Here is a 27,387-nt window from a genome sequence, read left to right as displayed (position 1 = left end):
CCATATACCCCTTTCCCCAAACAAGATCGCCACACTGCGCACCCCTGCGACTGCGCCATCATATGACATCCATCCAAAACAAACCTCCTTTCCCATCCAGGTCTGGGAGGAGGGGAATTTTTTGTTTGGGGAGAATTTTCACTTGCAGGGGGAATTTATACTTCAGGGGTGAGTGTGTTAATCTGTGCTTTTTTTGGTTTTATTTATATTTTTTTAGGGGGAGATATTTATGCTGAGCCATAATGCTCGCAAATTGGGTGCACAGTTTGTCATCTTTGCACTGGGCACTAGATGACCTTGTCCAAGCACTGCACCTAGGGCACATGGCACTCAACAGATCTCCTGTCCACACAACACATAGACGAGATCAGATTCCCTTACAGACACAGTCTCCATGTGCACAGTGTGTAGCTGACTGCTATGTTGCAGTTCTGACCTGTGAAATTCCCAGATCGGAATGGCAGCTTAGCTGCAGTAGCCAGCTACACACTGTGCAGACTGAGGCTGCATCTGTAAGAGCCGGTGTCTTGTTTAATAACGTCCTCCATCGGATAGTGTCCACTGTGTACTGCGCATGCACAGTACACAGCAACACAGATTCCGAAAATTGCCGAGGATGAACGGCGCCTGCGCCGTGAGTCCAGGTTCTATCCCCACTATCCAAGTGGACATAGAGTAGGAATAAAGAAGAGCCGAGCGCAGCGAGGCCGAGCCCGAAGCGTGGCGAGCAAAGCTCGCCCACGAGGGTCCCTTTAATACTCACAACTCTATGTCCGCTTGGATGGTGGGGCTACCACCTCCACTCACGGCGCAGGCGCCGTTCAGCTTCGGAAATTTTCCGAAGCTTCGTCTGCTCCGTACTGCGCATGCGCAGTACGGGGCGGACACTATTTCACGGCCGGACACTATACGGCAGAACACCGGTTCACACAGGGGCAACACGACTTTCAACACGACTTTTGGAGGCAACTTGGACACGACTTACAACACGACTTTAAGTCGCCCCAGGCCAGGCGACTTTTGCCGTGGCCAATCAGAGAATGAGATCTCCTCTCAAGGGGGAAGTCCACTCCAAATTAAAAAAAAAAAAACGGCGTGGGTTCCCCCTCCAGGAGCATACCAGGCCCTTCGGTCTGGTATGGATTTTAAGGGGAACCCCCTACGCCGAAAAAACGGCGCAGGGGTCCCCCCCAGATCCATACCAGACCCTTATCCGAGCGCTCTACCCAGCCGGCCAGGAAAGGGGGTGGGGACGAGCGAGCGCCCCCCCCTCCTGAGCCGTACCAGAGCATCCTCTGGGACTGTGACATCATAATGGGTGGGGACATCATCCGGTGATGTCCCTATATAAGTCGCAGCACGCCGCGTGTCCTGTCATTGTGGCCGGAGACAGCGACGAGGCAACATCTCCAGAAGGAGCGGAGGAGCGGAGGAGCACGGCTTTCTTCTTCGCCGCTGCCCTCTTCTTCCGACTTCGGGGTCTTGTCCCCCTCTTCGGGGGTCTTGTCCCCCTCTTCGGGTTCTTCTTGCAGGGCCACCCCGCCTTCTTCTAGCTCTTTTGCCAGCGGTGGCCCTGCAAGAAGAACCGAAGAGGGGGACAAGTCCTCTACCTGGCGGACCCCCTATAGCCTGCCCTGCTGACCCCTCCCTCTGCACTGCTGATCCCTATCCACCATCTTTCTGACCTGATAAACCCTGTTCTCCACCCTGCTGATCCCTGTAATATGTTCTGTTGGCCCCTGTCCTCTGCCCTGCTGACCCCCTGCACACTCCCCTGTTGACTTCCCATCCTTTGCCTTGCAGACCCCTATCCTCTGCCCTACTAACCCTCGTACACTCCCCTGTTGCCCCCAGTCCTCTGCCCTGCTAAACCCTGTACACTGCCTTGATAATCTACTGTACAGTGCCCTACAAACTAATGGCCTCTGTACACTACCCTACAAACTGCTGACTCTATCCTCTACCCTACTGACCCCCTGTACCCTGCCCTGCTGACCCCTGCATCCTCAGTCCCCCCCCCACACACACATCAGAGAGGCTATATCCAGCTCTGTACCCCTACCTGAACAGATGGACATCTGACATGGCTGTTCTGCAGCTCAGACTATTTATATGCTTCTCAGCCACCTTCTGGGCACCCTCCATAAATATTCATTCTGACCATTTGCCTTGCTCCACTCCTATGTTCCAGAACCTGGAAGGCAGGGAAAAGTAATCATACTTGCAGCCTGTGAAACCTACAACAGCCAAAAGAAATCAACAACTGCGCCACTAATTACAGAAGAGCCAAAAAGAAACAAATGTATCTAACATTCTACCAACCTAACAAGGAGAGTAGTAACAGCGCCACCTGTGGCCAAGCAGAACCCAGTGCAATCCAGCTATACTGGTACTGGAACCATAATTTGGTATAATTGACCCTAAAACCCAACTGTGGTTTTAGGAATTTTAAATAGAAAAAAAAACACATGGAGTGTGCTCTTCAGGAGCCGGTGTCCTATCATATACTGTCATCCATCGGATAGTGTCCGCTGTGTACTGTGCATGCGCAGTGCACAGCACACACAGATTCTGAAAATACCCGAAGATGAACGGCGCCTGCGCTGTGAGTCCAGGTTCTATCCCCACCATCCAAGTGGACATAGAGTTGGAATATAAAAGAGCCCGAAGCGTGGTGAGCGAAGCGAGCCCGCGAGGGGCCCTCTAATTTTCCCAACTCTATGTCCGCTTCGATGGTGGGGCTACCACCTCCACTCACGGCGCAGGCGCCGCTCATCTTCGGAGATTTTCCGAAGCTTCGTCTGCTCCGTACTGCGCATGCGCAGTACGGGGCGGACACTATATGATGGCAGGACACTATCCTCCAGAACACCGGCGCTACATTTGCAACACAGGGAGATGAGCCCCATAGAAGTCTATATTATAAAGAGTCTAAAAGTCTCTGGTTGCAAAGCAGAATACAAACAGCATTCATTTTGTATCCACCTAAAATCATTGTTTATTGCATTTTCAGTCCTATATACAGATAATAAGTAGAAATCCTCTAGTACAGAGTAGAGGTTTGCAGGGAATCTGATGTGAATGTTGAGGAGGAGGGTTAGAGATTTTCCTACAGGAAGTTGGGACTCAGAGAAGAGGAACCTGAGAAGTGAGAAGAGTGGGGAGTGAATTCCGGAGTGCACAGCAACAAAGAAAGGCAGGAAATGACGTCTTGTCCTGAAATCAGTGCAGACCGTCCTGTGTTTGGTATGTAAATTGTTCCTTCTACAGAGGAGGACAGTGATCTGTATGATGGATTCCAGTGTTGTTCACCATTATCTCCTTCTATAGATAGGTGATGTGTGTACAGTGTGAGGACTCCCAGCTCTATGTCATCACTGATCAGGAGGATTGGATCTCCTTAGAATGCACTCACATCTGCACAATTTTGGAACACATGAAAGACCTGCTTAATTGCTAATGGTAACCCAAACTGCATTTTTGCACCCCAAAATGTGCAAGAGATTCAATTATGCTTTTTTTTTTTTGCATGTGTTTTTGCAAAAAAAAAAATGCAAATGCACAGGTGAATAGGGATTAGGCCACATTCAAACCTGCGAGTTCTTGCAACGGACGCAGAAATGAGCGGGAACGCATGTAAAATGTATGAAAAACTTGCAATATCATTAAAGTGCTTGTAAAGAATCGTTTTTTATTTTCTTAACCACTTAAGGACTGAGGCTCTTTTTGAGATTTGTCATTTACAAGTTAAAATAATTATTTTTTTGCTGGAAAATTACTCAGAACCCCCAAGCATTATATATATATCTATATATATATATATATATATATATATATATATATATATATATATATATATATATATATATATATATAATCAATCTATAAAGTTTTTTTTTCAGACACCCTAGAGAATAAAATGGAGATCGATGCAATACTTTGTCTCATCGTATTCACGCAGCATTTTTTTTGGGGGGAAAAATACACTTTTTTGAATTAAAAAATAAGACAGTAAAGTTAGCCCAATTTTTTTTTTTATATAGTGAAATATGATGTTACGCTGAGTAAATTGATACCCAACACGTCATGCTTTAAAATTGGAAAGGCGACAAACATCGCCACTTAAAAATCGCAATTGGCGTCATTTAAAAATGTCTACAGGTTACAAGTTTTGAGCTGCAAAGGAGATGTAGAATTATTGCTCTTACTCTAATGATCGCGGTTATACCTCACATGTTTGGTTTGAACACCATTTTCATATGCGGGCGCTACTCACGTATGCGTTCGCTTCTGTGCTCAAGCTCGGCGAGATGGGGGCGCTTTCATTATTTTTTTCTTTGTTTACACTATCCTTTAAACAAAAAATAAATAAATAAAAAAAATAAAAAAAAAAAAAGGTTGTCACTTTTATTCCTATTACAAGGAATGTAAACATCCGTTGTAATAAAAAAGATGATGTGAGATCTGGGGTCAAAAAGACCTCTGAAGTCACAGTTACACTTAAATGTAATAAAAAAAAAAATTATAAATGTCTTTTTTTTTTTTTACCCCCCCAAAAATTTCCCCTTTAAGACCACTGGGTGGAAGTGACATTTGACGTCGCTTCCGTCATCCAATGTTATGGAGCCGAGCGGGGGCCATCTTTCCCTCACTCGGCTCCAGGTCTGTGAGGGGATCGGATTGGATCGTTTCTGACGCTACTGATGGCTCCGGTAAGCGGCGGAGACAACCGAAGCTCTGTGGGAGGGGGTACGCCTCTTCCCCCCCTGATAAAAGTGATCTTGCAGCGAATTCACCGCAGAGACCCCTTCTATCTGAAAGTGGACCGGCCACCGTTTAAAAGGATACCAGGGTTATGGCAGCTTTCTGCTGCTATAACAATGGTATTCCACATCAAAGTATCAACGTATAACGACGTCGGCTGGTCTGTAAGTGGTTAAAACAACAAACATATTACACTTACCTGCTCTGTGTAATGGTTTTTGCACAGAGCAGCTCTGATTCTTCTCCTCTCGGGTCCCCTGCCGGCGCTCCTGGCTCCACCTCCCCATGAATGTGTGCTCGCTCCCGAGCCCTGCTCTGTGTCTTTAAGACTGAGTCAGTTGTCAGGTGTTTCAATAGCGCCTGAAAACTGCCTCCCATTCATTTGACTGGGTACTTTTACACTGGAGCTGTGCGCACCCCCTCCCCGAGCGGTGGCTGCATATGGGACCGAGCTCCTCCGATTCTCAGCCGATGTGTAAATCGGCTATGCAGGAGCTCAGTCATGCTGTTTCTACTCTGAAAGTGAAAGCAAAGGAGAGGTGTCTTGCACAATGTGTGCTGTGCTCTCTGCCTCCCCCTTCAGTGCAGTACCCAGCATGGAGAGAGAAAGGTACAGCACTGCAGCTACTGATTTTTAAAAAGGCGATCTAAATGTGTTTATATGCATGTGTGTGTGTGTGTGTGTTGGTGAGGCACAGGCAAGGCTGCAAATGATGGGCACTGGTGAGGCACAGGCAGGTTGCAAGTGATGGGCATTGGTGAGGCTGCATTGATCTTCTGTACTATGATGTCCCCAGTCTCTGACCATCTCCTGTACCGCGTCCCCAGTCTCTGACCATCTCCTGTACCGCGTCCCCAGTCTCTGACCATCTCCTGTACCGCGTCCCCAGTCTCTGACCATCTCCTGTACCGCGTCCCCAGTCTCTGACTATCTCCTGTACCGTGTCCCCAGTCTCTGACCATCTCCTGTACCGCGTCCCCAGTCTCTGACCATCTCCTGTACCGCGTCCCCAGTCTCTGACCATCTCCTGTACCGCGTCCCCAGTCTCTGACCATCTCCTGTACCGCGTCCCCAGTCTCTGACCATCTCCTGTACCGCGTCCCCAGTCTCTGACCATCTCCTGTACCGCGTCCCCAGTCTCTGACCATCTCCTGTACCGCGTCCTCAGTCTCTGACCATCTCCTGTACCGCGTCCCCAGTCTCTGGCCATCTCCTGTACCGCGTCCCCAGTCTCTGGCCATCTCCTGTACCGCGCCCCCAGTCTCTGGCCATCTCCTGTACCGCGCCCCCAGTCTCCGGCCATCTCCTGTACCGCGTCCCCAGTCTCCGGCCATCTCCTGTACCGCGTCCCCAGTCTCCGGCCATCTCCTGTACCGCGTCCCCAGTCTCCGGCCATCTCCTGTACCGCGTCCCCAGTCTCCGGCCATCTCCTGTACCGCGTCCCCAGTCTCTGGCCATCTCCTGTACCGCGTCCCCAGTCTCTGGCCATCTCCTGTACCGCGTCCCCAGTCTCTGGCCATCTCCTGTACCGCGTCCCCAGTCTCTGGCCATCTCCTGTACCGCGTCCCCAGTCTCTGGCCATCTCCTGTACCGCGTCCCCAGTCTCTGGCCATCTCCTGTACCGCGTCCCCAGTCTCTGGCCATCTCCTGTACCGCGTCCCCAGTCTCTGGCCATCTCCTGTACCGCGTCCCCAGTCTCTGGCCATCTCCTGTACCGCGTCCCCAGTCTCTGGCCATCTCCTGTACCGCGTCCCCAGTCTCTGGCCATCTCCTGTACCGCGTCCCCAGTCTCTGGCCATCTCCTGTACCGCGTCCCCAGTCTCTGGCCATCTCCTGTACCGCGCCCCCCAGTCTCTGGCCATCTCCTGTATAAAAATATTTTTTAAAAACAGCCACTTTTGGTATCTGTCATTTTCGGTAACGGTTTCGGTTTTCGGCCTAGTGTATTTTTCATTTTCGTTATCGGTTTCGGCACCAAAAAACCCATTCGGTGCATCCCTAGTTTTTATAGGTCATGTGACTCAAACCGCTTCAAAAATGTAACACTGGGGCGTTTTTGATGCATTTTTTAAGTGCTTCAAAAACTATTAATTGAAAAGTCAAATATAATTTTTTATTATTATTATATCTTTTTTTTTGTAAACTGTCCATTTTGGTTTTGGTTTTCAGCCAAGTGCATCCTGGATTTTTGGTTTTTGGTCCAGAATTTTCATTTCGGCACACCACTAGTTCTGGAGCTTTTTTGGGCTACCCTATGCATGACAAATGGAAACGCCCCCCAAAAATGCGCAAAAATGCACGTTCACCCTACACTATGGCAGGGCTCGACAAACCCCGGGCGCCCGGTCGCATTTGCGACTAGAAATTGTGTCCTGGCGCCTGGGGCAACGCTGCTGGGGTATCCTGTCTCTATTTGGACCCCAAACTCCGCCGCGCAATTGCATCGGGCCGCGCCGGCCAGTAATTGAGGCCGCGGCTTTGCGGCCTTCTAAAATCTTTCGGTAGCCGGGCGCCATCTTGTGGTGGATGTAGAAATTACACCCTATTCCAATAATGCTAATCCTAATGGAGTGAAGCTCCCCTGCCTGTTTTTCACTGCCCGCCCATTTCCTTCCCAAAGTGAAGAGAAGGAAGTGATTGCGGGCGTCATCTGGCGCCTTTTGCCCAACGGTGAGTGTGGTGGCTGGTAAATGGCTTCTCATTATATTAAAATATATATATATATATTATATTATTATTATTATTATTTTTATTTTATTTTTTGTAAAAAGTAAAAAAAAAAATTTTAATTAAAGGAAAAAAAAGAAATATTATTTGTAATCCTCCCTGCTTGACCCCTTTCACAAGGGCTGTCTGATCAGGTTCACCTGTCAGTTTTTCAGGCGGACCTGATCTAACCCTTAGCGGGGATATGACGTTAATAAGTGGGAACATGGCGGAAATAAAAGTCACATTCTTTTGTTAACCACTTCGTGCCCGCGCTATAGACAAAAGATGTCTACAGCGCAGACACCAATTGCCGGGAGGGCGTCCCTGGACATCCTCCTGTTTACTTCCCCTCTGAACGTCGCCATGGGCGCGCATCGGGGAAGTTCTGTGTTGGCCGTGTCCCTTGGATACAGCAAATCACAGATCATGCTAAATGGCCAATCACAGCGGCCATTTAGCACTCAAGCGGTGTGTCCAATGAGAGGTGATCTCATATGTGGGGGGCTGGGGGCTATCTTCCCCTCACTCGTCTCCATGTCAGGCCAGGGACAGGTCCAGATCGCGTCACGGACCTGGCTCCTCACTTTTTTAGCTGGCTCCTAGAATCCAAGCAAATTTGTCAACCCCTGCACTATGGGGTCTTCTACTCACACGGCGTGATTTCAGAGAAGCCACACACTCTGCATCCCACTAGATGAGGACAAGCCTCAGGCTGCATTCACATCACATAAGTACTGCTCCCATTATGACATCCATGTGGGTGCTGATGCATGTCCCTGAATGCAGACAGTTTGAGTTTAGTGCCACGCACTCACATGAATGTCATATTGGGAGCAGTGGTTGTGTCCGTGCAGCCGATGCAATCCCAATAGACCTGAATAGGACTACCTGTACAGGAATACACAGAACACCCATGTATCCCCGTGTGTGTAAACACAACAATATAGTACACCCTGTGTGAGCGAGCCCTAAGTATGGAAGATATGAACCTTCTATCATGGGGCTGCAGGAAGTAAATAATGGCGTACAAATACAGGGGCATCGCAGCCTTTGTGCCAGTGCTTTGTGAGATGGGACTTGTAGTCCTCCCATTCATAGATTTGAATGGATGGTGTGGCTGCTTATGATTGGCCCAGTATGGTGACGGCTACCTGACAGGATTGCTCAAGTGAGATCTGAACACTCCTGAGCTCATCCATGGTAAACACGTGTGTTCACAAAGTGTACAGAAAAGCATGGTACAATTCCAATGTCATTCATTGTTAGTGGCCCCAAGCTCAAAAATTGCTGTGTTTGTCACATGTAGGACAGGCTACTGAAATGATAGGACTGTCCTGTGTGACAGTGTGCCAAAAATGTGCGGAAATGCAATGCATATTGTGAATGGGAGCTCAGCAGAGCTACATAAACTCCTGTTTCCAATGGCTCCTGAGAATCAGTAACCTGTACAGTTCTGAGCCAATCACACAATCACGATGTGACATTCCCCTCCTGACAGGTGGAATTATAAAGTGTTTCTGTAGCCAAAACTTTTTTTTTTTCTTTAATAATTTGGGATGGAGTGGGGCAGGGTAGTAACACTTGCCATGTTTTAGTGCCATCTGGAGCTTCTTTACAGTGATTTCCCATCACTTCCTGCTCTGGTGACACAATGGCCCAGACAGGAAGTGAGGGAAAATCAGCAAAAGAGGAAAGCGAGAAGAATAAAAAGCTGACAGAGATTCTAGCCTTCCTCTTCCTAACAGAGGCACACTAGCCTGCTTTGTAAACTCATCATTTTACTGTGCATTCTAGTGTCAATGTCAGCTGTGGTAGAGAGTAGTGTGATGTGCATTTTAATGCATCGCACTGCTTACATGTGTTTTTTTTTTTTTTTAACTTTATTAACCGCTTGCCGACCAGCCACTGTAGTTATACTGCAGCAGGTTGGCTTGGCTGCGTGAATTGCTGTACCGATACGGTGGTCCCTTCAGCAGCTATCGTGGACGCCGCTGGTGCACGTGGCCGGCAGCCGCGATGTCCGCCGGCCACCTGCGACCACTTCACAGGGAGCTGGAACGGGGATCTGTCAATGTAAACACACAGATTTCTGTTCTGTCAGGGGAGTAGAGAGAGATTGTCTGTTCCTAGTGATCAGGAACAGCGATCTCTCTCTATTCCCAGTCAGTTCCCTCCCCCCACAGTTAGAAACACCTTGCTAGGGAACACTTAACCCCCTGATTGCCCCCTAGTGTTAACCCCTTCCCTGCCAGTGACATTTACACAGTAATCGGTGGCTATTTTTAGCTCGCTCTAATAATGTCACTGGTCCCAAAAAAGTGTTAAAAGTGGCAGATCTGTCTGCCGCAATGTCGCAGTCCTGCTAAAAATCACTGATCGTCACCATTACTAGTAAAAAAATAAATTAATAATAAAAATTCCATAAATCTATCCCCTATTTTGTAGACGCTATAACTTTTGCGCAAACCAATCAATATACACTTATTGCAATTTTTTATTTTTTCACCAAAAATATGTAGAAGTATATATATATATTGGCCTAAACTGATGAATTTTTTTCTTTTTTTTTTCGATATTTATTATAGTAAAAAAAAAATATATATATATATATTTCAAAATTGTCACTCTTTTTTTTTTTGTTTAAAGTGCAAAAAATAAAAACCGTAGAGATGATCAAACGCCACCAAAAGAAAGCTCTATTTGTGGGGGGAAAAAGAACATCAATTTTGTTTGGGTACAACGCGCAATTGTCAGTTAAAGTGACACAGTGTTGTATCACAAAAAATGGCCTGGTCATTAAGGGGGTAAATCCTTTCGGGGCTGAAGTGGTTAAAGTGTCACACAGTGTCAATACATTCTTGTCACTCCACAGCAGCACAGTGACGTGGTGCCATCCAATGTACCGGCATGCTCCACACCGCACATCACACCAGCATTGTAGTGTGGACGGGACACATAGAAAGCAAATCTTTTCTATGTACCCTAGTGGTGACCTGCTTTTATCCAGTGCAGAAAAATGCAGATCACCACCCACAGCGTGAAAGAACCCTTCAACTTCCAGCCACCACAGCATTTCAATGTTTCATAAAGAGATCTCTTGACCACTTTAGCCCCAAAAGATTTGGCTACTGAATGGCCAGGCCATTTTTTGCGATTCGGCACTGCGTTGCTTTAACTGACATTTGCACCGCTGTACCGAAACAAAATTGATGTTCTTTTTTTCCCACAAATAGAGCTTCTTTAGGTGGTATTTTGCTTCTGCGGTTTTTATTTTTTGCGCTATAAACAAAAAAAGAGCATTAATTTTGAAAAAAAAAAACACATTATTTTGTACTTTTTTGCTATAATAAATATGCCCATTTTTTCCTCAGTTTAGGCCGATATGTATTCTTCTACAAATTTTTGGTAAATAAGCGTATATTGATTGGTTTGCACAAAAGTTATAGCGTCTACAAAGTAGAGGATAGATTTATAGCATTTTTATTTTTATTTTTTTACTAGTAATGGCAGAGATCTGCGATTTTTATTGGGACTGTGACATTATGGCGGACACTTTTGACACATTTTTGGGACCATTGGCATTCGTACAGCGATCAGTGCTATAAAAATGCACTGATTTACTGTAAAAATGTCACTGGCAGCTGTGTTCCCTCACTGTGTTTGTAACTGTAGGGGGAGGCGACTGACCTAGAAGAAATGACAGATCGTGGTTCCTAGCTATTAGGAACACACAATCTGTCTCTCATCACAGAGCAGAACAGGGATTTGTGTGTTTACACACAAACACTCCTGAGTTCTGCCTCTCGTGCTGGCGATCGCTCGTGGCTGGCGGTCATCGCGACCGTTGGCCACGAGCTTTGGCACCCCCACAGTGCAGCAGGCGCGTGCCTCCCTATATATATATATATATATATATATATATATATATATATATATATTTGAACACATACACACACACACACACCATATAAAAAGTCTATACACCCATGTTAAAATGTCAGGTTTCTGTAAAAAAAAAAAAGAGACAGATAAATCATTTCAGAACTGTTTTCGCCTTTTAACCACTTAGGGACCGAGCCTCTTTCTGAGATTTGGTGTTGAGGGTAGAAACTGTTTTTTTGCCAGAAAAAAAAAAAAAAAAAATATATATATATATATATATATATATATATATATATATATATATATATATATATAATGTTTGGGTGTTCTAACACCCTAGAGAATAAAATGGTGGTCGTTGCAATACTTTTTGTCACAGCGGTCTTACAAGCGCACTTTTTTGGGGAAAAAAATAAATCACGTTTTTAAATTAAAAAATAAAACAGAAGTTAGCCCAATCTTTTTTTATATTGTGAAACATGTTGTTACACCGGGTAAATTGATACCCAGCATGTCATGCTTCAAAGTTGTGCCCACTTGTGGAATGGCGACAAACGTTTACCCTTAAAAATCTCCATACGTTTAAAAAATTCTACAGGTTGCATGTTTTGAGTTACAGAAGAGGTTTAGGACTAGAATTATTGCTCTAATGTTCGCGGCGATACTTCACATGTGTGGTTTGAACACCGTTTTCATATGCGGGCGCTGCTCACATGTGTGTTCGCTTCTGCACGCAAGCTCGGCGGGACAGGGCTTGTTTAAAAAATTTTATTTATTTTTTCTTATTTATTTTACCTTTTTTCTTATTTTTAATTTTTTAATTTAAAAAAAAGTCACTTTTATTTCTATTACAAGGAATGTAAACATCCTTTTGTAATAAGAAACAATGCATGACAGGTCCTCTTAAATATGAGATCTGGGGTCACAAAGACCTCAGATCTCATAATTACACTAAAATGCAGAGGAAAAAAAAAGTCCCTTTTAAGAGCTATGGGCAGAAGTGACGTTTTGATGTTACTTCCCCCCTGCGATGCATCTTGCCCTCACTCGTCTACATGCCAAGTCAGGGACAGTACACGATCGCCTCCGCCGATGCTGGTGGCTCCGTTAAGCGGCAGAGGGCACCGGACAGCGGCGGGGGGGGGACCGCTTTTATCTTGAAGTGGACTGCCCACTGAAGAAGAGGATACCGGGGTTATGGTAGCTAGCTGCTGCCATAACAACGGTATTCCTCTTCAAAATATCAACGTAAAATGTCAGCGATCGGTCCGGAAGTGGTTAATGTGACCTATAAACTGTACAACTCTAATGAAAAACAAACTGAAATCTTTTAGGTGGAGGGAAGTAAAAATAAAAAAAATAAAATAATATGGTTGCATAAGTGTGCACACCCTTAAACTAATACCGTATTTTTTGCACCAGCACCATAAGACGCGCTCCCCCCCCCCAAAAAAAAAATGGGAGAAAATGTTCCTGTGTCTTATGGACTGACCAAGCAATGACACCCCGTCGCCACCGCTGTGTCAGAATACTGGCGCTCGGCTTCTCTGTGGAGGAGAGAGGACAGGATGTGAGGCGCATACCTGGGGGGAGGCAGTCCACCCCAGGTGGCAAAACATGGGGGGGGTGTTGCTATGGGGGTGCCCTCTGCAACCAGGTCGAGTGACACCCGCCAGAGGTGACACCATCCTGAGAGCGGCAAGAGCCCTGTCTGTTTTTTTTTTTCAGCTGGAACAACCCCGGCGCTGAGGCCTGCTCCAGTCTCACTTCCTGCTCCTCTCACCCACAGCTGCTGCTGCAAAGTATGTCCCCGGTCCTCCTTATCTGCCGCCTGGGTTTATCTGTCTCTCAACAAGCCAGGGGGGGTTTTGCGTTGTAATGGCAGTGTCCGCCGCTGCCTGAGGTGAGCTAAGATAAGTGTGGGCTGGCATGGTATCCACTGCTCAGTCACCTGAGCTGTTGTGATGGAAGAGGCTGAAGGGGTATTTGTGTCTGCCCGGCCACCCTGAGCTAATTTGATGGGGGGGTGGTATTGCTGTGTATCTACCACCCACCTAATAGTAGTAGTATAATATTAAATATTTTAGTACACCATTTGGTTCAGAATTTTTTTTTTCCTGTTTTCCTCCTAAAATCTGGATGTGTCTTTATGGAGAGAAAAATTCGGTACTTTGTTGAAGCACCTTTTGATTTTAGTGCAGCACTCAGTCTTTTTTGGTATGAGTCTATCAGCATGGCAAATCTTGACTTGGCAATATTTGGCACTCTTCTTTGCAAAAACTTTCCAAATCTGTCGGATTGCGAGGGCATCTCCTGTGCACAGCCCTCTTCAAATCACTCCACGGGTTTTCAATCGGATTTAGGTCTGGGCTCTGGCTGGAACTTTCCAAAGTGTTAACTTCTGGTGAAGCCATTCCTTTGTTAATTTGGATGTATGCTTTGGGTCGTTGTCATTCTGAAATGTTCCTCTTCATGATCAGCTTTCTAGCAGAAGCCTGAAGATTTTGTGCCAATATGCTGGTATTTGGAACTGTTCATAATTCCCTCTACCTTGACTAAGGCTCCTGTTCCAGCTGAAGAAAAACTGCCCCAAAGCATGATGCTGCCACCACCATGCTTCACAGTGGGTATGGTGATCTTTTGGTGATGTGCAGTGTTGTTTTTGGTGGCAAACATATCTTTTGGAATAATGGCCAAAAAGTTCAACCTTGGTTTCATCAGACCAGAACACATTTTCCCACATGCTTTTGGGAGACTTCAAATGTATTATTATTTGTATTTGTTTAAATATATTTATTAATTTTCTTGTTCATGACTTTGTTATTACATAGGGAACCAATAGCCCCTATGTGATGGTAAATAGGTGGCGGGGGGAGTGGCACATCATAGCGGTTGTGGAAGTGATCAGCCAACGTTTGGATTTAGAAAAGTACACATACTTCTGGCTGCTATTGCAGCCAGGAGTGTGTTAAAGGAACATGTCTGCAGCACATAAAAAATGTGAAGCTCCAGAAATTGGCTGTAGATTCAGATTTTACCCCCCCCCCCCCATATTGGCACTGATTGGTCTGATCAAGTCTGCCTGTCCGTTTTTCATGCGGACCCGATCAGACCCTCCATTGTCCTCTATGGAATGGTAGATGTAAACAGACTTGTGTCGGTTTACACCCGCCTACATCCAATCCAACCTGCCAAAAACAAAAGAAGGGGATCTGCTCCCCTCTGTCTGGGCAGATGGGATTGGAGGGCAGTTGGGTGTAAACACACAAGTCTGTTTACACCTCACCACCCACAGAGCAGGGTGGGCTGTGTAGGATCTGCTCAGCAGGGGATCAGCACACAGATCCCAAGCAGAGCAAGTAGATCGGAAGCAGATTCTGTCCCTCTGTCATCTTCTGTCTTGCCCCATGTCCATTTCTGTCAACATTTCTCTTTTTCCCTTGCACTCCCTATGTTTCCATCTATTCCTCATCTCTAGAGGGTCCCCATGGTGTACATGTCAGCAGGTGGTCATATGCAAGCAGCAAGATTTACCTTTCATCCCTCCACTCCGTGCTGATCCCGCGCCTGTGCTTGCTGACTCCTCCTCCTAATCTTACTGGACTCCTCCCCCTCATCTCTCGCCTCCAGTTCAGCAGCGATTGTTGACTCTGTGAGGCATTTCTGCAGGAATTGTTCATTGCGGGGCTGGAGCCTGGAGAGAGAAAAGCATTTGTTCTGCCCTTCACCCGGGACTCGGAGAGAGGAGGGATAGAAGCAGCCTGGAGTGGGGAGCAAATGGAAGCTAGTGTGACCTGGAGGCAGCGGCTGAATCCGTGTTCTCACATTTGTACACTTGTTCATTCTCTCATCTTTTTTATATCTTTGTTATTTCATTATTAGTCAAAAAACAGCTTGTTTCTAATAAGCCCCTGAAGAAGGAATTTATTACTCATACGTGTATTCCAAAACATGTTGGAACTTCTATGCACACGCACTCCATTTGACCTTCTACCATGAAATCGAAAGCTGTGTTTTGGCATATAGCTGTTATGTAACTACCCGGTCTGACTAATTTTGTTTTTAGGTTTATATACCCTATGTACCTACTGTACTACTGTTTTGTATTTAACAAATTTTGTATTTTTATACACTTGTTACTTCTTTTTCTGGTTAACATCCTTTACCCATAAAATCCCCCGGGGCACCCCCTTTTGCAATTTTCTATTTTCTGGGATGTGGAGAAGGTTTCCAGCATTATACCTATAGGTGGTTTTCTTTTTATCTATACTTGATGTTCACAGAATCGCAGCGAGGTGCTGCATGCCACAGTGCACGCTGTGTGACCTGTACTATGCTGGGTGAAGGTGTGAGTGGGACCGGTGTTGGCATCAGCTTTTCTTGAGGGACCCTGTGGCTTTAGTGCCTTCCCTCTCCTGGTACCCTAAGGTGGCTGCCCTTCCCCTCTATGCTAGCGCTGGCTCTGCACCTGCCTAGGATCAGCCTGGCCCCTGAGTGTCCATGTGCGGACACCTTGCTCCGGGGGGGGGTACACTAGACATATGAAGAGTACAGGAGATTGTTGTCACATGTACCACACATCCAGTACTTGCCAGATATTTCTGCAGTTCTTTTAATGTTGCTGTAGGCCTCTTGGCAGCCTCCCTGACCAGTTTTCTTCTCGTCTTTTTTTATCAATTTTGGAGGGACGTCCAGTTCTTGGTAATGTCACTGTTGTGCCATATTTTCTCCACTTGATGATGACTGTCTTCACTGTGTTCCATGGTATATCTAATGCCTTGGAAATTGTTCTGTACCCTTCTCCTGACTGATACCTTTGTACAGTGAGATCCCTTGATGCTTTGGAAGCTCTCTGCAGACCATGGCTTTTGTTGTAGGATGTGACTAAGAAAATGTTAGGAAAGACCTACTAGAACAGCTGAACTTTTATTTGGGGTTAATCAGAGGCACTTAATGATGGCAGGTGTGTACTCACTCCTATTTAACATGAGTTTGAATGTGATTACTTAATTCTGAACATAGGAGGGTGTGCACACTTATGCAATCACATTTATTTTATTTTTTTATTTTTACTTCCCACCCCCTAAATTATTTCAGTGTTTTTTTTCAATTGTACAGTTTATAGGTCACATGAAAGGTGGAAAAAGTTCTAGAATGATTTATCTTTGCCATTTTTTTAAATCACAGAAACCTGATATTTTAACAGGGGTGTGTAGACTTTTTATATCCACTGTACATCCCCAGTTATAAGAGGGTGTGCACACACTTATGCTTTTTTTACTCCCACCCCTAAAACATTTAAATTTTGTTTTTCAACTGAGTTATACAGTTTATAGGTCACATTAAAGGTGGAAAAAGTTCTTAAATAATTTATCTTATCAGTGTCATTTGCAGCCTTGTCAGTCATTTGCAAGCTTGTCAGTGCCTTTGCCGTTTAACCGGTTCCCACCTGCCCTATAGCCGAATGACGGCTATAGAGCAGGTGCTTTCATCCGGGAGGACGTCCTTGTGTTTACTTCCAATCAAAGCGGCTGTTTACAGCGCGATCACAGCTGCCAATGGGAGATGATCTCAAATGTAAACATATGAGATCATCTCCCATTGCCCTGTCTCTCTCTCCTCACACAGAGACAGCGTGTGAGGAGAGAGAGGATCTGTGAGTTATAAAGTGATACATTGTATAAAATCTGTCAGCCCCAGTGCCATCTGCCAGCCCCATCTGCCAGAGCAATTAGCCAGAGCCACGTGTCGTCAGTGCCACGTGTCGTCAGTGCTTTTAGTGTCATCTGCCAGATCAGCGTCACCTGTCAGTGTCATCTGCCAGATCAGCGTCACCTGTCAGTGCCATTTGTGATCAATAAAAATGTCACAAAGATTATATTCAGCCGAGGAGGCATACGATATTCTTGCAGCCGACGCGAGCAACGGGGAGCTCTCCGCTTCGGATTCCTCCTCATATTCAGATTGTGAGTCTGACGTGGACTACGAGCCTGTCCTCAGCAGCGGTACAATGACAGCTTCAGAGGAGGAAGATGATAGTCCGCCCATCAGACGAAGGCGTACTGGTGAGGAAGCGGTACCATCCACCAGCACCGCAGAGCTATCCACCGGCAAAGCAGTGCCATCCACCAGCACCACAGTAACTCGGCAAAGGCCAAGTACCAGTGTGTCAACTCGGCCCCAAAGGGTTAGGTCCCATGCTAGCCTTCCCTGCAGAACCCCTTGTGGCTTCCTCCTAACTCAGGAGAAGCTAACGTTCCCCCTTTCACTGCCAACCCAGGAGTCCAGGTGGACACACACAATTTTTCCCTGATGGACTTTTTCCACTTAATTTTTACAGAGGACATGCTTGAATCGATTGTGGTCCAGTCCAACCTATATGCCCAACAATTTATTGAAAGCAACCCAACGTCCTCTTATGCCCGTCCCTACGAGTGGAGAGCCCTAACAGTGTAGGAGTTGAAAATTTTTTTGGGCCTCACATTTTGTATGGGACTAAACAATAAAAATGAAATGCGTGCATATTGGTCATCCCGCCCCATCTTTTCCTCAATAATGCCCCGGACCAGATATCTCATGATAATGAGATTCCTACACTTTAACGGCAATACCCAGTGCTTTCCCCGAAATGACCCAAATTTTGATAAACTTTACAAAATTCGGCCGCTAATAAATTATTTTTCTGAGATCTTCCCCTAGTTGTTTACCCCAGACCAACACATATGTGTGGATGAGTTCCTGATCACATTTTCTGGCAGGCTGGGCCTAAAACTATTTATTCCCTCCAAAAGGGCCCGATATGGGGTGAAAATGTATAAATTGTGTGACTGAGCCACAGGGTATACATATTCCTTCATGGTATACGAAGGGAAGGACACCCAGCTACATCCCCCTAATTGCCCCAAATACATCGGATCGAGTGGGAAAGTTGTTTGGGAACTCATAAACCCACTCTTGGAGAAAGAGATGGTAGCCTATGTGGATAATTTTTACACAAGTTTACCCCTGTTCCTCCATAGAAAGAAAACTCCAGCATGTGGCACCGTAAGGATGAACCAGAAGGGCTTTCCTCAAAGCCTCGTCAACAAAAAGTTAAGAAAAGGCGAAGCGGAGAGTTTAAGGAACGAGGAAATTTTGGCTGTGAAGTGGAGAGACAGAAGGGATGTGTACATGCTTTCTTCGATCCACAACAACACATTCGTTGAGATCACCAGGAGGAATGGCCCCAATACAAAAACCAACTTGTATCCATGAGTACACATGTTCATGGGGGGTGTCGACTTGAACGACCAGATGCTCAAACTCTACCTTGCCACAAGAAGAACATACAAGTGGTATAAAAAAATTTCAATTTATTTCTTTCATTTGGCCATATACAACACGTATGTAATCTATCGAAAATCCACAGAAAGACCCATACCTTTCCTTGGCTACCAGGAGGAAATCGCCACTGCCCTTATATACCCCAATGGCCCGCCACAAAACATTCGATCCGATGTAATTAGCAGACTCTCTGAACGCCACTTTCCTGATAAAATCCTTCCTAGACCAACAGGCCGAAGACATCAGAAAAAATGTCGGGTGTGCAGCAAACGAGGATTGAGAAGAGACACCACTTATCATTGTGCCCAATGCCCTTCCTACCAGACCTCTGCATAGGTGACTGTTTCCGCCGTTACCATACTTCAGTGAATTATTAGTGAAATATGGTAACCATAACCCTCACTTCCTGCCATTGACCTTCACACCCCTTATGCCTCTGCTTGCTCTGTAACTGACCCTGGCTTGTTATTCGACCATGCTTCTGCCTACTGATTCTGTTTATGCCTCTGCCTGATCTGGAACTGACCCTGGACTGTTATTCGACCACACTTCTGCCTACTGATTCTGTACATACCTCTGCCTGATCTGGAACTGACCCTGGCCTGTTTGACCATGCCTCTTGCCTGCCACTTGGACTGATCTTGTACCCTCTCAGTGGACTAGTGGGATTCATAACAGGGGTCTCACATATGTGAGGGGCTCCAGAATTGTTTTTCTGGATGAAGAAGACAATTTCATTTGTTTTCTCATTCCTAGATTAGGGTCTGGAGACTCGGAGGCTTCAAAGAGATTTGGGTGGGAGAAGCCTCTACCCCTATCCCCATTCTGTCCTGAACGAGGCCCTACTTCTGCCTGCTGCCTGTAGGACCTATACCATCATGCCTCTGCCTGTCGCATGAACTGACCACACCACATGGATGGACCATGTTCCTGCCTACTACCAGGACCAATATTTTGGCACTGCTGACAATCTCTGCTTGCACTGACCTTGGACTGTATATGGGCAGTATCCCTGCCTGCTGTCTATATTGACTATGGACAGTATACCTGCCTGTTGCCTGGAAAATTGTGTTCAATTTTGCTGACCAAGTCCCTGCCTGCTACCTGGACCAGTGCTATCATCCTGTGGACAACTGCGCTGCTAAAACCACAAGTAATCTTTTGTTTACTCTTTGCTCAGCAGAATGTATTTTGGGGTGTAATTCTTGGTATGTGCATGCTATGTGTCCCTGGAACACCTGATGGTGTTCCTTGCATGTTGGGCCTCTGTATGTGGCCAAACTGTGTAAAAGTCTCACACATTTGGTATTGCCATACTCAGGAGGAGTAGCAGAACGTATTTTGGGGTATCATTTTTGCTATGTGCATGCTATGTGTTGGAAATATCTTTATAAATGGACAACTTTGCGTAAAAAAAAAAATGCGTTTTCATTTTTTTCCATATTTTCCCAAAACGTCTGGAAAAAAAGAACCATTCAAAAGACTCATTATGCCTCATAGATTATACGTTGGGGTGTTAGCTTTCCAAAACGGGGTCACTTTGTGGGCGTTTCCATTGTCCTGGTTCTCCAGGGCCTTCAAAAATTTAATTGGTGGTTGAGAAATGAGATGTGTAATTTATGCTCCTAGAACGCCTGATGGTGCTATTTCAATATTGGGCCTCTGTATGTGGCCAGGCTGTGTAAAAGTCTCACACATTTGGTATCATAATACTCAGAAGGAGTAGCAGAATGTATTTTGGGGTGTCATTTGTAGGGCTGAAATGATTAATCAATATTATCGATAATAATCGATAATGAAAATCGTTGACAACGATTTTCATTATCGATTAGTTGGTCCGCACCATGTGATCCGCCGAGCGGGCCGCGGCCTTAGTAAAGACCGCGGCTTCGGCCTAGCTTCGGAGCTGGCGGCCATCTTGGTACACCCGGCGGCGGCGAGCTGCGCGCTGACGTCACCCCCAGCGCGGCGTTCAGCCTGTCAGCCCAAGTGAATGAATTGTGGAGGAGTCACGGAGTTCTTCTGTCCCCGCACATCCCCCGTGGCTGGACTACCGGTTATACTGCATTATACTAGCAAATCCCGCAGAAAGCAGTCTATATTAAATTCTATAAAATAAAGTTTCATAAAAAAGACTGCAAAATATAAATGAAATCAAAGACCAATAAAAATTTCCAATATTAGAGAACATTTTAAATTTTCACTTATTAAAAACAATAACATTCTACATATAAAAAAACATATTTAAATAATTGATGAACATATGAATGTATTGGCATAACAATATTGGCAGATGGATCTGCAGATTAGGCTTACTGATAGAAAAGCAAATAGTCTTGCGCTTGGCAACAGAAGCTTACAGTTTAAGTCGGTTCTCCCTGCTGTCTGTCAGTGTTATTGTAGGGTTCAGGATGAGTTCCTCACATTGCTGGGGTCTGTGTATGGGGGGAGGGGGATTACTCTAACATTAACCCTTTCCATACAGCCTGCCTTGTCAAGTAGCAGATTGAATAAAGTTCAGCCCTCAGAGACTTCATTTTCCCTCCAACTTTCCTAAAAAGTCCTGACTTCTTCTGTCCCCGCACATCCCCCTTCCTCTTCTTCTGTCCCCGCACATCCCCCGTTCTCTTCTTCTGTCCCCGCACATCCCCCGTCCTCTTCTTCTGTCCCCGCACATCCCCCGTCCTCTTCTTCTGTCCCCGCACATCCCCCGTCCTCTTCTTCTGTCCGCGCACATCCCCCGTCCTCTTCTTCTGTCCGCGCACATCCCCCGTCCTCTTCTTCTGTCCGCGCACATCCCCCGTCCTCTTCTTCTGTCCCCGCACATCCCCCGTCCTCTTCTTCTGTCCCCGCACATCCCCCTTCCTCTTCTTCTGTCCCCGCACATCCCCCGTCCTCTTCTTCTGTCCCCGCACATCCCCCGTCCTCTTCTTCTGTCCCCGCACATCCCCCGTCCTCTTCTTCTGTCCCCGCACATCCCCCGTCCTCTTCTTCTGTCCCCGCACATCCCCCGTCCTCTTCTTCTGTCCCCGCACATCCCCCGTCCTCTTCTTCTGTCCCCGCACATCCCCCGTCCTCTTCTTCTGTCCCCGCACATCCCCCGTCCTCTTCTTCTGTCCCCGCACATCCCCCGTCCTCTTCTTCTGTCCCCGCACATCCCCCGTCCTCTTCTTCTGTCCCCGCACATCCCCCGTCCTCTTCTTCTGCCCCCGCACATCCCCCGTCCTCTTCTTCTGCCCCCGCACATCCCCCGTCCTCTTCTTCTGCCCCCGCACATCCCCGTCCTCTTCCTCTGCCCCCGCACATCCCCCCGTCCTCTTTCTCTGCCCCCGCACATCCCCGCTTTCCAGTGCTGCTGTGATTGGAGGTTGGGCTCTGCACATGCATGCATCCATCTCCCGGCTTCGGGGTGCTCTTCACTCCATTTGGAGGAGTCGGCCGAGTCACGTGTGGCGGGTCCGGACTGAGACTCCGCCCCACACCACTCCGGCACACCGAGGAGGAGCCGCTGTCACCATGAAGGGGTGAGAAAACCTGAGACACCGGAGGGGGGGAGGGGAGCACTGAGAGGAGGTGGGGCAGTGACACCATGTGAGAGGGGAGGAATGTGTCATCTATACTGGGGGGGGACACGTGTGTGTGTGTGTGTGTGCGTGCGTGCGTGCGTGCGTATATATTCCCCCCCCCTTTTTTTTTTAACGATTAATCGAAAAAATAATCGGCCGATTAATCGATTATGAAAATAATCGTTAGTTGCAGCCCTAGTCATTTGTGGTATACACATGCCATGTGAGAGAAATAACCTATTACATTGAAAATTTTGTGAGAAAAAAAATAATAAAAAAATCTTCATTTTGCAAAGAATTGTGGGAAAAAGATGACATCAAAAACCTCACCATGCATCTTAGTAAATACCTTGGAATATCTACTTTCAAAAAAGGGGTCATTTGGGGGGTATTTGTACTTTCCTGGCTTGTTCTGGTCGCAAGAAATGAAATGGGCCACCAGTACCAGTGGGTTATTTTTACCAAAGATATGTAGCAGTATAAATTGTGGGCAAAATTTATGAAAAAAATAATAATTTGCAAAATTTTATCACATAAACTAAGAAAAACGCATTTTTTTTCAAAATTTTCGGTCTTTTTTAATTTTATAGTGCAAAAAATAAAAAACTCAGAGGTGGTCAAATACCACCAAAAGAAAGCTATATTTGTGGGGAAAAAAGGACACAGAATTCATTTGGGTACAGTGTTACATGACTGAGTAATTGTCATTCAAAGTGTGAGAGCACCGAAAGCTGAAAATTGGTCTGGGCAGGAAGGGTGTTTAAGTACCCAGTAAGCAAGTGGTTAAAAATGGCACCGCCGAGATACAGAGCAGATGTCCTGTGTATCTCGGCGGCGCTCTGTAGTTCTTGGCGGCTTTCGGGTATTTTCGGCCGTTCTCTGCTATTTTCGGGGACACTTGGCCATTCTCGCCGCCAAAAACGCCCGAGTGCGGCCGAAAATAGGCGAGAATGGCCGAAGATAGCCAAGACCGGCCGAGTGCGGCTGAAGATAGCCGAGACTGGCCGAGTGCGGCTGAAGATAGCCGAGACCGGCCGAGTGCGGCCGAAGATAGCCGGAGGCCGCAGAAAGGGATAGAAACAGCGGGGGATCGCGTATAACACACACCCCCCTTTAGGGGGAAAAAAGTGCGTGTTATACGCTGATAAATACGGTGTGTGTGTGTGTGTGTGTGTGTGTGTGTGTGTATATTATATATATATATATATATATATATATATATATATATATATATATATATATATATATATATATATATATATATATATATATATATATATATATATATATATATATATATATATCGGTGCTTAGAATTACTTTTTCCCCCTGCGCGAGTTGGTGCACACATTGACTGCAGCTTTGAAATAGTGCAACTTCACCTGAAATCAAGCAATTTCAAAGCTGCATCTCAGTGCGACTTGGAAGACTTTTGTGCGGGTTCATGCACAGATGTCTATGCAAGCTGCACCCAGATTTGCCAAAAGTAGTACAGGCACTACTTTTTCAAATTGATGCGGCACTTCAAAGTCTGCGTTGCACCGGTTTGGACAGTGGGGTGTGCACAATGGGTGCGACTTGTCATGCGATTTAATGTCATCCAATGTGAGGGCTAAACCACAGTAGGTTCCTGATTTAACAAGTTCTCAAACGGACAAAACTCTCAAAGGTTCACACATTTTATCTCTTTGTAGGGAGGTGGCTTGTCTGACCTGGACTGTTTGGTTACCAAGTGCACGTAGTCAAGCTCTGGTACCTGTTGGACTGCATGGTAATATGAAGACATCCAGTACAACTGCACTTACGTTGTACAAAGGTAAAGTGGGGGTAAGAATATGGAGGCTATCCATACAGTATACAATATCCATACAATATCTAACTGAATAACTCACTTTAAGAATTCCAGCCTAACTAATCCTAAAAAAATGTTCCCTCCTGCTACTTATGCTACCTAACCTATGTAAAAAAGATCTGTATACTTGCCTAAGACCTCCTGCTCTCTTGTCATCTCATCAATGCTCGCCTCCAGGACTTCTGCAGAGCCTCTCCCATCCTCTGGAATGCTCTACTACAATCTGTATGACTTTCTCCTACTCTGTCCACTTTCAGACAATCCCTGAAAATTCATCTTTTCAGAGAAGCCTATTTATCCCACACCTAACAACTGTGCATTTATTTTCTCCATCAGCACATCCCCCACAGTTATTATCTCTTGACCCTCCTTCTTAGATTGTAATCTGTAACGAGCGGGGCCTTCTGATTCCTACTGCATTAAAATAGGATTTTTATATACAGCTTACCTGTAAAATCCTTTTCTTGAGAGTACATCACGGGACACAGGAGCTTCATTACATAGTGGGTTATATAGGCACCTCTGGTGATTGGACACTGGTTGACCCTAATTAAGGAGAATTCCTCCCCTATATAACCCCTCCCATTTGGGAGGCAACTCAGTTTTGTAGCAAAGCAATAAGGAACCACGTAAAACCCAAGAGGGGCGGGAGCCCTGTGTCCCGTGATGTACTCTCAAGAAAAGGATTTTACAGGTAAGCTGTATATAAAAATCCTATTTTCTTGATCATACATCACGGGACACAGGAGCTTCATTACATAGTGGGATGTCCCATAGCAATGCTCAGATTGAGGGGAGGGAGACACAGATCATAAATATAGACTGCCAGGGATCGGAGGACCTAAACTGCACCTGCAGTACACTGCGCCCGAAGGCGATATCCTCTTGCCCTCTGACATCCACCTGATAGAATCTGGTGAATGTGTGGACTGATGACCAAGTCGCAGCCTTACAGATCTGAGCCAGGGAGGCCTGGTGATGCACTGCCCAAGAAGCACTAACAGCCCTAGTAGAGTGCGCTTTCACCCGAAAAGGAGGAAGCTTCCCCTTTAAACCATAGGCCTGAGAAATAACTTGTCTGATCCACCTTGAGAGAGTGGATTTTGACGCCGCCTGGCCCTTTCTAGGGCCTTCCGGCAGAATAAATAATCAGTTTTCCTTATCTGAGAAGTTGCTTGAAGATAAACACTGTTTGCTCTAACCACATCCAAAGTGTGTAAAGATTCTTCCTCTGTGGACTGAGGGTCCGGAAAAAGGATTACATCCTGATTCAAATGGAAACCCGAAACCACTTTAGGTAGAAAGGACCTGTTGGGACGCATGACCACCCGATCCTTATGGATAATTAAATACGGCTCCTTACTGGAAAGCGCTGCCAACTCTGATACTCTTCTAGCCATAGATATGGCTACTAAGAAGACCAGCTTTTTAGTCAGGAGAACTAAAGAAGCCAGATGCAAAGGTTCAACTGGTTGCCCCTGTAAGGCCGAGAGAACCAAATTCAGATCCCATGGGCATACCGGAGGTTTAACTGACGGATTTGTCCGCATAGCCTCCTGGATAAAGCCCGTACTAGGGATTGTGATGCACGCGGCTTTTGAAAAAATACTGACAGGGCCGAAATCTGCACTTTGATAGTGCTTATGGCCAAATTCATTTCTAGGCCTGACTGGAGAAAGGCCAAGATTCTGTTAATGATATATTTTCTAGGATGCCATTTCCTGAGTTCACACCAGGAGACATATGTCCTCCAGATCTTGTAATAAATAAGGCTGGAGGCCGGCTTTCTGGCATTGACCAGAGTATAAAGGACTGGCCCCGAAAGGCCACGGTCTCTCAGAATGTGGGTCTCAGCAGCCAAACCATCAAATTCAAACTGCGTAAAGCAGGATAGTAGATTGGACCCTGTGAGAGCAGATCTGGCCGGAGAGGGAGGGTCCATGGCCTGCCTACTGCCAACTTCATGATTTCTGCATACCATGGTCGCCTGGGTCAAGCCAAGGCCACCAAAAGGACCGACTTTGTCTCCCTCTTGACTCTTCCCAGGAACCGCGACAGAAGCGGGCTCGGGGGGAAGGCATAGATCAGATTATACTGATCCCAGGGAACTGTCAGAGCATCTGACCCCTGAGCAAGTGCATCTCTTGTCCTAGATACAAACTTGTCCAGTTTCCTGTTGAACCTGGACGCAAACAGATCTACATCTGGAGTACCCCACTTGTGACATATGTTCTGAAACACGTCGGGGTGCAGAGCCCATTCTCCTGGGCACAACTGCCGGCGGCTGAGGAAATCCGCCTGCCAATTCTCCACTCCTGGGATGAAGACTGCAGAAAGACACGGAACATGCTTTTCTGCCCAGACAAGTATGCGATTCACCTCTTTTTGGGCCACCAGACTTCTGGTACCGCCCTGGTGATTGATATAAGCCACTGCGGTGGCATTGTCGGACTGAACCCGAACCGGGAAACCTCGCAGTCTGTAAGACCACTCTATGAGTGCCGTGTAAACTGCCCGGATCTCCAAGATGTTTACGGGCAGTAGATTCTCGGTCGCAGACCATTTCCCCTGCGAGCATGTTTCCTCCAATACAGCTCCCCAGCCTGTCAGGCTGGCATCTGTTGTGATAATCTTCCATGAGAGAGGAAGAAAAGTTTTGCCCTTCAGCAAATTCTTGGTTTGTAACCACCAGACAAGACTCTTGCGTGTCCCTGGGGATAGATGCATAGGAAGATCCAGAGATTGGGGCTTCCTGTTCCAAGCCGCAAGGATGCATCCTTGCAGAGGCCTTGAGTGGAACTGGGCGAATGGGACGGCCTCGAAGGAGGCGACCATCTTCCCTAACAGTCTCATGCACAACCGAATGGGGGAAGATCTTCTGCCCAGAATCAGGCGTACCAGATCCCCAATGGCCAAGGCTTTTAGCCTTGGGAGAAACACCCTGCCCTGAGCGGTGTCGATGATCATACCTAGGTATTCCAACCTGGTAGTCGGTTGTAGGGACGACTTTTCTAGGTTTATGATCCAACCTAGGCGTTCTAGATGTTCTAGCGTTTTGGTGACGCTGCGACTTAGGAACGCTGCATTTTTCTCCATGAGAAGCAAGTCGTCTAGATAAGCCATGACGGCTATACCCTGAGCTCTTAAGTTTGCTAAGAGAGGGTCCAGAATCTATGTGAAGACTCGAGGGGCTGTAGCAAGCCCGAACGGTAAGGCCATGAATTGAAAATGGCGCCGCTCTACCGCGAACCTTAGAAATTTTTGGTGTGCGGGAAAAATTGGCACATGGA

At 46.4% G+C, this 27,387-nt stretch overlaps 1 protein-coding gene across 1 annotated transcript in view; it reads left to right on the top strand.

Moving 5' to 3' along the window:
- Positions 1 to 3,189: 3,189 nt before the first annotated feature.
- LOC143962291 (uncharacterized) overlaps positions 3,190 to 27,387 on the top strand; it is a 78,509-nt gene continuing 54,311 nt past the window's right edge. Inside the window, exons 1-3 of the mRNA XM_077471594.1 lie at positions 3,190 to 3,246; positions 3,331 to 3,462; positions 23,940 to 24,061. The gene's annotated coding sequence lies outside the window, so the exon portion shown is untranslated. The remainder of the gene's footprint in view (positions 3,247 to 3,330; positions 3,463 to 23,939; positions 24,062 to 27,387) is intronic.

The sequence above is a fragment of the Lithobates pipiens genome, unplaced genomic scaffold, assembly GCF_037356315.1.
Source record: "Lithobates pipiens isolate NorthernLeopardFrog02 unplaced genomic scaffold, aLitPip1_a1.2 Scaffold_8, whole genome shotgun sequence".
Taxonomy (NCBI): domain Eukaryota; kingdom Metazoa; phylum Chordata; class Amphibia; order Anura; family Ranidae; genus Lithobates; species Lithobates pipiens.
Note: the sequence above shows the minus strand (reverse complement) of the source record. Positions and strands in the feature narration are given on the sequence as shown.